Source organism: Bos grunniens, chromosome 17 (genome assembly GCF_055505025.1).
Source record: "Bos grunniens cultivar Pamir isolate PY7600 chromosome 17, Bosgru_T2T1.0, whole genome shotgun sequence".
Classification (NCBI taxonomy): Eukaryota; Metazoa; Chordata; class Mammalia; order Artiodactyla; family Bovidae; genus Bos; species Bos grunniens.
This window is the reverse complement of record NC_141181.1, coordinates 65,757,757-65,773,642: the sequence shown is the minus strand read 5'-3', so window position 1 is coordinate 65,773,642 and position 15,886 is coordinate 65,757,757. Positions and strand designations below refer to the sequence as shown.

The 15,886-nt window shown below is 46.0% G+C and overlaps 1 long non-coding RNA gene across 1 annotated transcript; it reads left to right on the top strand.

The window, feature by feature from the left end:
- Positions 1-5,645: 5,645 nt before the first annotated feature.
- Positions 5,646-15,424, top strand: LOC147355673 (uncharacterized). Its single transcript, XR_015144014.1, has 2 exons — positions 5,646-5,751; positions 5,963-15,424. It is a non-coding gene; the product is annotated as an uncharacterized LOC147355673 (long non-coding RNA).
- Positions 15,425-15,886: the final 462 nt, after the last annotated feature.

Genomic DNA, 15,886 nt, shown 5'->3' with positions numbered 1-15,886 from the left:
GTGGATTCTTATCCACTGCACCGCCAGGGAAGTTCAAGAAATTCAATGAAAAAAAAAAAAAATCCTGGTTCACCTGGATTATCTTCCCCGTTTCTTGCTTTTCCTCCACTCACTGAAATGGAAGGTCGTCAAATCTGTGCTCCAACTACCACTGCGGTCACCAGGCACATTCCAGAAATGAAAACAGCATCTTGAAGAGGTACCTGTTCTTCCATGATCGTTGTGGCATTATCCACAGTAACCAAGCTACGGAACCAAGCGAGGTGTGCATCAGTGGACGAATGGATAAAGAAATGTGACCCACGGTGGAACACATACACAATGGAATATGGTCCAGCCGTGAGAAATAAGGAAATCCTGCCATTTGTGACAACGTGGATGGAACTGGAGGGCACTACACTAAGTGAAGTAAATCAGAGAGAGAAAGACAAATACTGCATGGCATCCCTTATCTTAAAAAAAAATCGTCAGAGTCATAGAAACAAAGAGTAGAAAAGTGGTTGTCAGGACCTGGGCTGCAGGGGAACAGGAAGAGGTTGGTAAAAGAATACAAATTTTCAGCTGTAACATGACTAGAGTCTGAATAGCCAATATAGTTGGTAACACTATACTGTATGATTGAAATTTGCTAAGAGAGTACAACTTAAATGTTCCCACTAAAATAAAATAAAGGATGGAAGGTGATGGGAGTGTTAAAATTAACTAGATGGGAGGAATCTTTCACAATTATATACACATATCCCAAACTCTCACGATGTGCATCTGTGGGGTCGCAGAGTCGGACACGACTGAGCGACTAGGCACAGCAGAGCACGCTGTAAATGTCTTACAGTTTTATTTGTCCACTGTACTTCATACACAGCTAAAGAGAAAGAACGAAAGCACACCCCACTGTGCTCAGCTTCTGTCCTATCACACAGCTTTAGTTTTTATGATCAGTACCTAAACCTCAGCTTTAACCAGACAAATCAGGTTCCAAAAATCTCCAGAGGATGCAGAAGCTTAGAGCAGCGATTTTTGAGATTTAAAAGCTACGAGAATCTTCCAGGCAGACGTGTGGAGGAGGGAAGAACTAGTTAAAATGCAGATTCCTAGGCCCAATGCCAGAGATCCCCCAACCCTGGAGTGTGGCCTGAGAGTCTGCATGTTGCACTGCCTTCTTGAACAATTCCTTCTTGAATCAGGGATGGCTTGGATCGTTTAAGGACCTGGTCTGGACCCTCAGACGACTGGACCCTTTGTACTTGAAGATATACACAACAGACACCTAGCATTATTTACTTTGTGGACATATACTACAGAGTGTGTGTTATGGACTGGAAGTTCGTTATCATCTCAAAATTCATTTGTTGAAACCCCACCCCCAATGTGATGGTCTCTGGAGGGGTTTAGGTGAGGTCATGAGGGTGGGACCCCTGTGATGGGATTAGTGGCCTTAACGGAGGGGGAGGAGAGACCAGAGCACTCTCTGTCTCCACCCTGTGAGGACACAGAGGGACGGCGGTCACCTGCCAGCCTGGAAGAGAGCCCTTCTCAGGGAACTGACTCGGCCAGCACTTTGAGCTTGGACTCCCCTACCCCAGTATTGTGAGAAATAAGTTCCTGTTGCTTAAGCTCAGCCTATGGTATTTTTTTTTATGGCAGTCTGAACAGACTGAGCCAGTGTCTGAGTGTGTGGTCCAAAAAGAACCAAAGCCACACAAAACCTGCCACAGACTCAGTTCATCCATCCCGCAAAGACCAAGGTTGGAGACACCTGATTCTGTCAGAGATCATTTGCTGATGTTAAGTAAAATTCCTTCTCCTCTCTAACACGTACAGTTTCTACCACGTACAAATTTCAAAACTCATGAATAGGTTACAGTGCTGGAATTGCTAAGATAATTTGCATTTTATAGAGGAAAGCTTCCTTCGTTCAATATATTCAGGCTCTGGTGCTGATAATAAAGGCCTTAACTTTTCATATGAAAATCCTTCTAGGTAGAAAAATCAACAGAAGTCTGTTTGTCTGAAAGATGTTGGAGACATCTGTTTTCTTTTCTTTTTTTCTCTTCCTTTTTTGGCTGTACCCTGTGTCTTGTGGGATCTTAGTTTTCCAACAGGGACTGAACCCAGGCCCTCAGCAGTGAAAGGGTGGAGCTAGACGGTCGCAGATTTGGGTGCCTGCATTCCATAACTGTACCTGACACCTCTTGGAACCCACCACAGATCTCCAGCCTCTGCCTTCCTGGGGACCCTTGACTGCAGGTTCCATTCCAGCCCCCACGACAGGGGTGACAGGCTCTGCCCACTGCCGCAGTCTTAGCCCTACATCCCTGACTCAACTCCTTGCTGGACCTGAGTCCTGAGAGCCGTAGACTCACCCAACAGCCATTTATGAACAATTCGGATGTTCAATTATTGCCCTTTGCAGGGAATCTTTGACCACTCTGGGTGGGGAGTGGATGTACCCATTTCTCCCCCATTCCTCCGTTCAGCTGGATGATTCTAAATCCACCAAGATGGCCCCATGTGATGGAGCAGCCAACAGAGCTTGATACGCAGAGGTGCCCAGGTAAGTATCCACCCTGTACTGCCTCTCCTTTCCTCCTCTTTTCTCTGGGATTGCACCCACTTATTAAGTAGTAGCATATACTCTTTCCCATCTATTTAATAAGAGCATTTAACACAAATGGTCTCCTCACTGACTGTGAATCTAGGATCCCATTTAAGAGTCTGGAGGGGGAAAGAGGGACAGTAGAGGAGAAAGCAGGCAGTGATGTGGAGCGGGCTTGTACCAATTTATAAGCACCATTTATGCTCACCTCCTCCCAATCCATATTGATATGACATCATACCAACAGCCCAGAATGGGCCACAATGGGTGTATTTACACCCTGGAAATTGGCAAATGCTAAATCAGAACTTTTTTTGCTAAACATTTACCAGCCCACCACTGGAAGGGGGCTAACATTAATTGAGGACCTCCTGTATACCAGGCACTTGGTGGAGACTATCTGCCTTTCTTTCCTAGTCTCACGACCACGTGACAAACTCTGTGAGGCTCAAAGAGATTCAGCAACTTGCTCAATGTCACCCTGCAGTTAGGAGAAGAAGTTGACTTTCCAACTCAAGACCAACTCAATCCAAACTCCTATCACCACACTTGCCTCTCTGAGTTTGGAAAAGTCAAACCTGATAGGAAGCCATAAATATAGCTGGCCACATCTCTGAAAGGTACTTTGGGGGCAGAGGAATGCTGGCTAGTAGAAATGCTAGCTCTTCCTCTGCCCAACAAAAATCTTGTGATATTCTCAATTCCCCGTAAGATTTTTCAGCTTATATCATCAATACAGAATTGACCTGTATTGACCCTTACTTTTTCCATTCCTCTCTCCTGGTGGCTTTGCATTACATGAACTGAGAGCCAAATTATTTGGAACCTTTGCCAAAGGTCAATTTAAGGGCCTTGCTTTGGGTGTGGAAGGCCAATAACATTATAAATTCACCACTGTGCTCAGCTGTTGGACAGATATATCATGAGCCAACTGGAGTACATTTCCATTCTACTTGACCAAAGGTAACCCTGTCTTTCCATCATGGGCATTACTATTGATGGAAGGTTCTACATAAGCTAATTCAGAGGCCATATAGGCAATTTTCTGTAAGCACACACCCCCTCTGTTCATTAACAGTTTATCTCTCCAAGGACTTTCCTTCTTTCTCCTTTTTAAGATATGTTTTGATTTGGTTGACCAGTTATAAAGCCTTTATTGAGTCTGTTACAATATTGCTTCTGTGTTATGTTTTGTTTCTTTGGCTGCGAGGCATGTGGGGTCGTAGCTCCCCACCCAGGGCCTGACCCCACACCTCCTGGACTGGGATGTGAAGTCTTAACCACTGGACCTCTCGGGAGGGCTCCTTTCTCCTTCCAGAAGGAATAGCTCTCAACTGGGTCTGAGACAGCAACCCAGCAGAAAACAGATCACGAGGTCCCTTATCCAAGATGCTTCGAGTAAAAGCAACATCTCCTGATGGAGATAAACTGAGTGCCCAGGACGGTGACTTTAAATAAACAGTTCCTGCAATGTTAAGATAGCTCATGCCTCTGCCACTTACTCAAGATTGAATCAAGCTGACCTTATTGGTTTTCCTGTGACCACAAGGATGCCCTTCTCATTCCACACATGACTGACTTTTTCATCTACAACCAACATTCAGTGACTTTCGGGTGGTAAGTGTTCAGTAACAAGTCAGGCTCTGTCTAGAAGGGTCTCTCTGAACCTTTAGCTGGATTCCCTGCCCTTTAAATTAAATGCTGTTAGGCTCAGTGAGCCCCAATTAAGTACCTGTGGGAAGAAGTCCACACCATCTAGATTCTCTCCCAGCTAATGTGGTTGGAGGCCTCACCGGCAGCTTTCAGTCTTTGGGTCAGAGCATCTTAGGGAGAAGTAGAATGCAGCTCCTTGTAACCAGCATGGAAATATTCAAAGAGGAACATTTCAGCTTGAAGGGTGTGTGGCCGGCGATTGAGAAGATCCATGTGCAGCCTAAAGTGAGAGATTGAACACCAGGGGTCTACATGACTTTTGACCTGGACTTGCTGTGGCAATGTAACCAAGTCACTTCCATCCTGACCTGGATCTCGTATTTTCTACCCATGAAATATGGGGGACTGGTGTAAATAGGGGCAGGAAAATCTAGTGATCCAGAGGCAAAGCAGGTAAAGTAAGTGAGTTCAGAGAGCTGAACTCAGAAAACAAGACCTCAGAGAAACCGGAGAGTATATGCTCCACCTAAAAGAAGACTGGAAACATCATCAGTAATGCAAACAGTAGTAATTATCGCGATTGAATACTTATTCCAGGCACTATCCTAAACACTTTACATGTCCTAACTCATGCATTTCTCATCACACTCCTATGAGATAAGTTCCCATTTTACAAATGAGGAAAGTGAGACACAGAGATGTCCAGTAACTTCCCAGAGTCACACGGTTAACAAGCGAAAGAAAACCCTCATGGTCAGTTTCAACCTCTGGACTAGGTGATCTCTACCATCCTTCCAGTCCTAACCATCGATGTCTCTATGGAAAGCAGGGTCTGCATACAGTAGCTGCCCAGTAAAGACTGGATAGATCAGGGAATTTCCCGGAGGTCCTGTGGTTAGGACTCTGAGCTGTCATGGCCTAGGGCCTCGGTTAGATCCCTGGTTGGAGACCTGAGATCCCATAAGCTCCATGCCGCAGCCAAAAAAAAAAAAAAAAGATTGGTCAGTTCAATATCTAGAAGTGAAACTCTAGGTAACAAGTAGCATTTATTGAGTTATTTGCCAGACTCCATGTTAAACACCTTGGCAAGCTATGGCCCCCACCTCCTGTTTCTATGGGAACAGAGCCCTGGGCATCGTTTATGTTTATGGCTGTTTTCCTGCCACAGGAGTAGAACTGAGTAGTTAAGAGACCCATGGCCTGGCTCTCTATGGAAAAGGTTTGCTCACCCCAGGACAGGAAATACAAAGGGACAGGGAAGCAGGAAGAGCCAGTGAAAAGTAATGGACACAACAGGGCATGTGGAGGCTTGAGCAGGGTTGAAGGGCAGCAGTAGTTGGCAAGCGGCATTTTTGTGTTTTTCTGTTTTGTTTGCTTTTGTTGCACTGCGTGTGGGATCTTAGTTCCCCAACCAGGGATCAATCCTACACCCACTGCAGCGGACGCTGGGAGTCCTAATCACTGGCCCACCAGGGAAGTCAAGTGGCATTTTTGCTAAGCGGGTAGGTAAAAGGAAAAGGGGTTCAAAATGTGAGCAAAAACTCAGCTCAGGGAAGAAAACTTCAGCTGTGGAGGAAAAGCAAGCCGGGGAACAGTTATTCTGGGCACTAGATGGCATTTCTAAAAGGCGAGAGATTGGATCAGATCCTGGGCTGATTTTGAAGGGGCGCTGTTGCTGTTTACGCAGCTAATCAATGCTTCATTCACTTGCAGAAGTTGCCCAGCGGTGGAACAGACTGCCGTTCAAGGGAGGGAGACTGGATTTCAGATGCGGGGATGCTTTTCTTTCATTCGCCCTTCCCCTCCCTCAGACGTTTATCAAACACGCACTGTGGATCTGGCATCAGACACACCACTGATGGGGGCAAGAGTCAGGGTGGAGCATGTTAAGAACAACAGGGCACACAGAAGGGAGAAGGGGAAATGAGAAAGAGAGAGATACAAACAGAGGCAGAGGGAAAACGAGCAGCGAGGGAGACGTACAGACATCTAGAAAGAAGAGATCAAGTCAGAAAATGAAAAGGAAGCACCGAGAGGTTTGAGCCGTGCGCTTTGGGGGTGAATAACGACCTTTCACAGTTCCTCTTTGCCCTGGTGGCCAGCCGCTACTCACAGATCTTAAGCCACTCCAAATCCTTAAGCATTCAGACGCCATGGTCTGCTTGGTTCTAAATGGAGGATGGGGAGGAATGCATCTCTGACTTGCCAGTGGGAGTCCACAACACCTTGCCTGATGGGATGGGTAAAATTAAACCTGGAAAAATAACTGGCCCAGAAGCAAAAAAGTGTCCCACTGTGGGCATTCGGGAAAAGAATTAAAGGAGCTTAGTAGTCAGAGGAGATAAAATTTACAGCCAGAGAATAGTGTAAAGTGGTGTCAAATCACAGACTGTCAGAGCTGGGAGGAACCAGATGATGGTGGTGATCGTGGCAGCAGACTAACATTTCTTGGTTTAACATGTTCCAGGCCCTGTTCTAGTTCTGTTACCAGCCTCATCTGTGAATCCTCCCAACAATCTCTGGAGACATGGCCTCCATTTCTCAGAAGAGAAAATGGAGACTGCAAAAGCAAAGCCACTTGCCCAAGTTCAAAGCTAGGGTGGAGCTGGGACTGGCACCCACCTCTCTGAGCCCTGAGCCCACGAAACCCATGATTCTCTAGGTATGGACCCTGGACCATCAGCAGCACCACAGCAGTGACTATCTAAAATGCAGATTCCTGGGCCGCGCCCAGATTCACTGGATGGGAATCTCCAGGGGAGGGGAGCCTCAGATCCGCACTGTGAACCACGTCGTTTCTACAGTCGCTGCAGCTTGCGAATCACCATACGAGACTCAGGTTCCAATCCAGTTCTTAAACTGCTCCACCCACAGCCCTCCAAAAGGGTCTATGGCCTGCAGGTAGTAAACGGAAATATGGGTCAATACGTGCTCACTCCTTTTCCTCTCCCCTTTTGGGTGGTGTAGAGTTTTCTCTCTGTCTGTGAGACTGTTTGATTCTGGCCAGTGGAACGGGAGCAGACGGGGTGATAAAACTGTGAGCTGTGTTTGTGTAGTGTGGCTTGTCTCTTGAGCACCTGCCATCAGCACGAAAAGAATGCACTTCCCAGCCTTGTGGTTGCCAAGGGGAGGGCGAGCGAGGAAAGGACTGGGAGTTTGGGATTAGCAGAGGCAAACTACTCTTATGTAAAGGGTGGATAAACAAGGTCCTATTGCATCGCATAGGGAACTGCATTCAGTATTCTATAATAACCCACAATGGAAAAGAATATGAAAAACTATACTTATACACATAACTGAATCACTTTGCTGTACACCTGAAACTCACACAACACTGGAAATCAACTTCAATTTTTAAAAAAAAAGTGCTTCCCAAAGCAGTTGCCCCAGAGCTCCAGAATCAGACACATGGAGCACAGGTGAACTATTCCAAAGCTAGAGTCAAACACAGCCAACCCATACTCTGAAACTAAAACACTCAAGCCACCCTGTACACATGCCAACCACGTGAGTGAGAAAAATAAGTCCTTGTTGTCAGCCACTGAGTGTGGGGATGATTTGTTATGGAGCATCAGCTGACTAAGACACCTAAAATTAAGTACCCTAAATTGTATGCTCATCTTCATTATATGTCCACTTTTGTGGGGAGATTTTTGTGGATTTCATGGTGGCTCAGATGGTAAAGAATCTGCCTGCAAAGCAGGAGACCCGGGTTTGTTCCCTGGGTCAGGTAGATCCTCTGGAGAAGGGAATGGCTATGCACTTCAGTATTCTTGCCTGGAGAACTCCGTGGACAGGAGTCTGGCAGGCTATAGTGTGTGGAGTCACAAAGAGCTGGACTCAACTGGGTGACTAAAACTTTCACTTTCTGGAGAGAGGGTACGTATACCTTTTGGAAAATTCTCAAAGAGACCAGGGACCCCCAAAATACTGAGCCACAGATGTACTTGAAAATTCTCTGCATTCTCAATGGAACCTGAGGCTCTGGGACTGCAGCTGAATGAATCTCCCCTGTCCCTCCCTGCCTCTTAGAATGAAAATGTTTATTTAAGCCTTAAACTTTAAGGGGTCGAGATTGAATATGCTATGGGAGTTTCAAGAAGAGGGCCTGGGTGATGATCTTAAGACTCATTTTCAAATCCTGGAACTCTTAAGTATTACAAGATATGAAATAAATAAGCAGAAGAAAAAAAGCAGTGGGAGAAAAGGACATGGAGTCGTTTTATAAGGTTTTCCTCCTCTTGTACCTTACAACTTACCCATTTATCACCCCAATGGAAAGAAATTTCTCTCCACCACCATGAAATAAACATAAACAACGCAATGTTTGGCCAGATGTGAAAAATGAAAAACAGCAGGCCTCAGGCTGCGTTGGCTTCTATATAAATAAATATACAGAATCTATATTCAACACCTCGATCGGGAAAATGATGCTCGCATGTCACAGGACATTAATTTTTTAAAAAACCGTTAGGCAATATTTTTAGGAATTTGTGAAGACACAATTGACGTTGCTTTTGGCCCGCAGGTTGTGAAGTAACAGCTCCAAGGACCCTTGGTAGGCAGCAGCAAGGCCCCCTAGGAGGATGTGAAATGAGCCAGCTAAGATTTCATTTGTTTGACGTCACTGCTCATATATTATCCTGAGCTGGAGGCCAAACAAGCCAATCTGGGAACCATCCATTTTCCCCGTGTTGGCCGCATCCCCTTGGCTGTTATCGGCTGAGTATTTCCACACGGATGGTTGGGTTCTGCCCAGTCAGGCAGACGCAACTGGACTTGAATGGGGTCCAGCTGGCAGGATTTCTGACTGCCTGATGCTTTCAAGGAGAGCAGAATTCAAATGGTGACTCCTGAACTGATAGGAGGGGAGGGGAAAAGGGCAGATGTATTTGCATCTGTAAACCAGGGCTACACCGGGATTGGAGAAGGGCCTTCATGGGTAGTGCCGAAGGGATTAGAAGGGCTCCTCCTCCTGCTCAGCCCCCCAGGACAGAATACTCTCTGTCCTTTTGGGTTTTAGTACAGTTTTTTTTTTTTTTTTTTGGTCATTATTATCAAACAGCCTGGGTTTGGATCCCGGATACACCACTTTTTGCTGTGCACCATATAGGGCATTACTTGATCTCTCTGTGCTTCTGGAACTTTCTTGCAGAGTGAGGACAATACGCCTTGACAATTAAATGAGCTTGGGAGGTGCGTGTGGTGGTTAAGAACGCGGGCTCTACAGCTTCTGGTTGGGTTTGAATCCCAGCTCTACCACTCACTCGCTGTGCAGCCTAGGGCAACTTATGTAACCTCTCTGTGCTTCAGTTTCCTCTTCGGTGATAACAGTCCTTACCCTGGAGGCTTGTAAGGTAAGCCTCAGAGGCTAGCCCTGCATGCTCCGCTCGTCCTTAGACGTCTGGCTCCTGTTACACTCACCTCCCTCGGCTAGACTCCTGTGATGCACAAAGACCAGGTCTGTTCACCCCCCTGCGGGCTTGCCTTCAGCACACCAGTGAGACTTTCTTCCGGCGGGTTTCCCTCAACAGTCTGAAGCTGGACCTCTCTAGAGGATGGAGCCAGGAGGTATGCAGAGAGGATGGGTAAGATGGTCCATTTACTGAGCGAAGTAAAGAGCGGTCTGGAGGGAAGACAGTGAGGAGATGAGCTTTTCTAGCTTGGAGGAGAGCACTGCAAGATACTATTTTTTTTATTCTGGCTTAAGATATAGCATACAGTAAGCATTGAATAAGTGTAGGATGATGGAAGGGGTGGATGAATAGATGGGTGGATGGATGGATGAATGAATGGATGGATGACGGAGGCATGGATGGGTAGGTGGATGAGACAGACGGATGGATGGATGCATGGCTGGCTGGCTGAATGAATGATATATACTGTATTAATAGTATCCATAGTTAGTGAAGACTCCACAGGCTAAAGCTACGCCCCGACAATGCTATCCTAACTTCAGATACCAGCTGCAAAGTTAGGGATCCCCAGGCCACCTCATTTCTGACCAACTGACTACAAAGGTAGGATCCCCAGTGTGCGTGCGTGCGTGCTAAGTCACTTCAGTCGTGTCTAACTCTTTGAAACCCCATGGACTGCAGCCCACCAGGCTCCTCTGTCCATGGGATTCTCCAGGCAAGAATACTGGAGTGGCTTGCCACGCCCTCCTCCAGGGGATCTTCCCGATCCAGGGATTGAACCCGCATCTCCTGTGGCTCCTGCACTGCAGGCAGATTCTTGACCACTGAGCCACCAGGGAAGCCAGGGGACCCCACTACCTCCCTCAAATATGGTAATTCACTGGAACTCAGGAAAGTGCTGTGCTTACAACTACAGTCTCGTCATTAAGGATATAAATTTGGACCAGTCAAATGAAGACACACGTATGATGTGAGGGGCTGAACTGTGTGCCCCTCGAATTCCTACACTGAAGCTCTAACCCTCCAGAACCTCAGGGCGGGACCATGTTTGGAGACAGCACCTTTGAAGAGGTGGTTATGGGAAAATGAGGCCTGAAGGCACGCTGATGTGCTTGCCAACCAGGAAGCCCACCCCAGCCTCCAAGCCCAGCTTTCACCGGGGGTCTGTTAGTAGGCACGGTTGACTGAATCATCAGGCTGATCTCACCTGGCTCAGAGCCTCAGTGCTCTAACCCCGTGGTCGGCCTTTCCAGCCTGGCCAGACCCCCCTCACTGCCCTCCGCCGAAACTATGCGGGGCCCATCCTGAACCACCTCATTACCGTGAGCGCTCAGGCTGCTCCTGGGGGCCCACCAGGGTTAACAAAGAGTCTCATCACTTGGGACGTTCCAAGAGTTTAGAGGCTCTGCCTCAGGAACCAGGGATGAGAAACAGCCACATTCTTTATTTTACAACATACAAATATATGTGCATGATATACATGTTATATATATGGGTGTTCTATTTAATGCATTTAATTGTTCTAATTATATAGTGTATTATATATATATGAAATATATGTTCTTTTTTGTAGACATGTACACACTACTACATATAAAATAGACAACTAATAAGGACACACTGTATAGCTCAGGGAACTCTACACAATACCCTGTAACAGAATCTAAAAAAGAGTAGACACATGTGTATGTGTAACTGATTCACTTTGTTGTAACCCGAAACTAACACAATGTTGAAAATCAACTGTACTTCAATTCAGAAAGGCAAAACCACGTTCAGCAAGATTACATCTATGAAGCGCCCAGCACGATCCCTGGCACAGGCGGGCACACAACAGGTGTTAAGGACGGGGCTGTGTCCAGACCTTGAACACACGAGAGGTCAACAAACTTTAATTCTCACCACATCTACTCCTCTGGCTACAAGATGGGGAAAGACATAAGCGGGAAAAGATGCAATTTTTCTTTTCAAAAAGCTCACAGCTTTGACCGTGAGCAAAGAAAGACCATGGGAACAAAAAGCCATCAAGAGAAAGCATCTCTAATTGCATGAGTCAGGGCGCTCCCCGTGGAGAAAGACATACCAACTAAATCAGCTTTTTAAAATGCATTCCTTCACTATGGAGAACAGAATGGAGGTTCCTTTAAAAACTAAAAATAGAGCTACCGAATGACCCTGCAATCCCACAAGGATATACGCGCTCCAATGTTCACTGCAGTACCTTTTACAATAGCCAAGACATGGAAGCAACCTAAATGCCCACCGACAGAGGAATGGATAAAGAGGACGTGGTGCATACATACAATGGAATACGATTCAGCCAGTAAAAAGAATAAAATAATGCCATTTGCAGCAGACATCCCTTGTACCTGGAATCCAGAAAGAAATGATACAAATGAACTTACAAAACAGAAGGAGACTCACAGACTTAGAGAAGGAACTTAACAGTTGTTGTGGGGAAGCCTGGGGATGTATTCTGGGGATGGTTAGGGAGTTTGGGATGGACATGTACACTGTGCTATACTCAAAATGGATAACCAACAAGAACCGACTGTACAGCACATGGAACTCTGCTCAGTGTTGTGTAACAGCCCGGAAGGGAGAGGAGTTTAGGGGAAAATGGGTACATGTATATGTATGTCTGAGAACCTTTGGTGTTCACTTGAAACCATCATAACGTTGCTAATCAGCTATACTCTGATATAAAATAAAAAGTTTTTTTTTAATGCATACCTTGGTCCATAAAAGGCAAAAATCCATTTTTATTTTAAACTGTCAGTGTAGTGGTTAAGAATGTGAGACACAGAACATCTTCAGGTCTGGTTTGATCAGGGGTTATCAACACTATTAAGCCAGCATCTTTCAACAACAAATGATTTGTCGTGTTTGTTGCCTTTACAATTCTGACATAAAATTCACAGCTAACATAATCCACCTATCACATAGTTTAATAGAAAACCACCATTGTGTCATTTTACTGTGTTTGTTACATTTTGGGAAACTGGTTGGGGATTTGGGGTTGACACGTAATGCATTCCCTGGTAGCTCAGATAGTAAAGAATCAGTCTGTAATGCAGGAGACCCAAGTTTGATCCCTGGTATGGACTCATTGGAAAAGACTCTGATGCTGGGAGGGATTGGGGGCAAGAGGAGAAGGGGACGACAGAGGATGAGATGGCTGGATGGCATCACTGACTCGATGGACGTCAGTCTCAGTGAACTTCAGGAGTTGGTGATTTACAGGGAGACCTGGCGTGCTGCGATTCGTGGGGTCGCAAAGAGTCGGACACGACTGAGCGACTGATCTGATCTGATCTGATCTGATGGAAGATCCCCTGGAGAAGACAATGGCTACCCTCCCCAGTATTCTTGCCTGGAGAATTCCATGGACAGAGGAGCCTGGTGGTCCATGGGGTCACAAAAAGTTGGACACGACTGAACGACTAACATTTTCACTTTTTTCTTTTGTAATGGACTATAATTTTCCTATTTTAAAACAATGGAAACTAAGACTTCTGCTTCTGGGAAGATCAAAGAGACGTACTTTTCCCCATACCTTCCACCAAGTACAACCAGAAACCCTGGATGTTACATGTGAAACAAACAGAAGACTCTGAAAGGTAAAGAGAAGAAGGAAGAGCAGCTAGGGCCCTCAGCACTCAGGGAAGGACATTAGGGAGTGGCCTTGAGGTAGCTGAGACCTGGGACCCTTTACTGCAGTGCCTGTTCCTGGACAAACTTCTCCCTGAGCAACAGAATACAAAGAAACTCCAAAGGACTAAAAATATCTGCACCCATTCCCAGTTGGTGTAACTAGGAACAGTAAGATACAAAAAAGGCCACAAACCAAATGCCATTTCTGAGGTGCCAGGGGCAAAAATCAGGTACTGCCCAAGATCCCTGCCCCCTGCAGAGGGCACCACTGAGGGGTGGGAAGACCACCTAAGCCAACCACCCAACCACCCCCACTCTCACCTTGTCTAAGGAGCCAGCTCGCCCTCCCGGGGAGCAACCAGGGCACCTATTTCTTGTTCTCAGCTCCCTCCTGCTTCAGCAGGAGCCGCAATAAAGCTTTGCCTGAATGTCTCATCTGGCTTCTCATCAAGCTCTATTGATTAAAGAGTCCAAGAACCTGGGTTGCTAACAGCCTGAGATTTCTCTCCGCCTCATATACCCCAGAGTTGGAGCTGAGGAAGCTGGCAACCCCAAAATACCAAGTGCAGACAGAAGTAAAAAAAAAAAAAAAAAAAAAAAACACCTAAAAAATCCTGCTCTTTGTAGACAAAGGGTCAGGAAAGAGACAGCCTCGCAGGACAGAAGACTTTTAGGCAATAATCGCTCTAATGTATCCAAACACAGGAACATCCGTAGCCCCAACACACTAGCAAAGACCAAGGGGGTGGGGAGCGTTAGACTTCCACTTCCTGAAGCTTCCTGAGGGGCCCCAACACTCCCACTGGGATGGGATCAGAGGGTCCAAAAAGCCAGGACTTTTCATCCCACCATTAATAAGCCCCTCCCTGGATACCCACTTCCGGTTGGCCATACTGAAGAGTCCCACCCACTCCCCGTGGCAGTGACGTCAGAAGAAGCCAAATGAAGAGTCAGGAATTTCGTCATTGCGCAGCGATAATGAGGCCATCACCCGCCGAGGCGAGTTACGGGAGCCATAACCCGCCTCCTAGGAGCTATAAGCACCCTCGTCTCCTCGGTGTCAACAGCGGGAGACCTGGGCTTCTCCCTCCTTTGGCAGAGCAAGGTCAGAACAAGCCAACTAAGGGGTTTCCCTGGCAACACAGTGGTTAGGACTCTGCGTTCCCAGTGTAGGGGGTACAGGCTCCATCTCTGGTTAGGGAACTAAGATCCCCTGTGCCACACAATGTAGCCAGGAAAAAAAAAAAAAAACAGCCAACTAAAACCAAAAGTTTAAATAAGATTCTGTCTCATAATTCTGTCCAGGTTTTACAGGCAAAAATCATTGTCATTGCAAGAGCCAGAAAGATCTCAAACTGAATGAAAAAAATTAGTAAAATAAAAACAATCCGTAGATGTCAACACCAAGATGAGAGAGAACGTTAGAATTATCTCACAAAGATTTTAAAGAAACCATGATGAAAAGGCTTCAATGAGCAATTAGGAACACGCTTGGAACAAGTGAAAAAATAGAACCTCCTCAGCAAAGAAATGGGACATCTCAGCAAAGAAACAGGACATAAGAACGGAAAACAGATGGACGTTTTAGAACTTAAAAGTAGAGTAACTGATATGAAAACCTCAGTGGATTGGTTAACAGCTGGAGGGACAGAGGGAAAGAAAATCAGTGAACTGAAATATAACATGATAGAAATGATCTGAACAACAAAAACACAATAGACTGGAAAGAACAGATTCCTGACCTATGGAGCTATAATAAGATATCTAATATTTGTGTCATCAGAGTCCAGGAGGAGAGGAGAGACCGAGGGCGAGTTTGAAAACGTACTCAAAGACATAATAACGAAACTTCCCATACTTGTCAAAATACATACCCATCCAAATTCAAGAAGCTGAGTGAACCAAAGACACATCATGCTTGAATTTCTCAAAACTAAAAACAAGAAATTTGAGAGCAGCCAGAGAAAACGTTTGTGAGATTCATGCATGTGGCATGTGAAGAGTTGTTTTACTCATCCTTGTTTGTATAGTATTCTGTCGCATGAAAACACAGTTTTTGACCCATTCTAGTATTGAGAATAAAGCTGCTGCAAACATCCTTAAACAGATCTTTGATGAACATATGTAGGCATTTCTGTCGGGTATATACGTTCAAATGTAATTGCTGGATCATAGGGTAGGTGTAGGTGTTCAGCCTTAATAAAAAGTGCCAGGCTGTTTTCCAAAGAGTTCCAGTGGGTCCAGATCTTTACGACAACTAATGACGTTGGACGACTTTCTAAACTCCTGGCAGATGGGGGGGGGGGGCGGGGGGCAGGGTGGGGGTCATACTGCCTGCACTGAGCATTCTCTGGCAAAGCATGTCATGAGGTCCTGGCTTGCTCCCTATTTTCCTCTCTCTTCCAAGCTGTTGGCTTCACCTTCAGATAGGTCCCCTATGTAGTGGTCAGATAGCTGGCAGCAGCTGGCAGAAAATGAGGCATTTGCCTCCCCTTCCCCAGTCCCTCCAGACTGAACTGAGGAATTAGTACCTCTTGATGTTCCTCACAGAATCCATCCATGAACC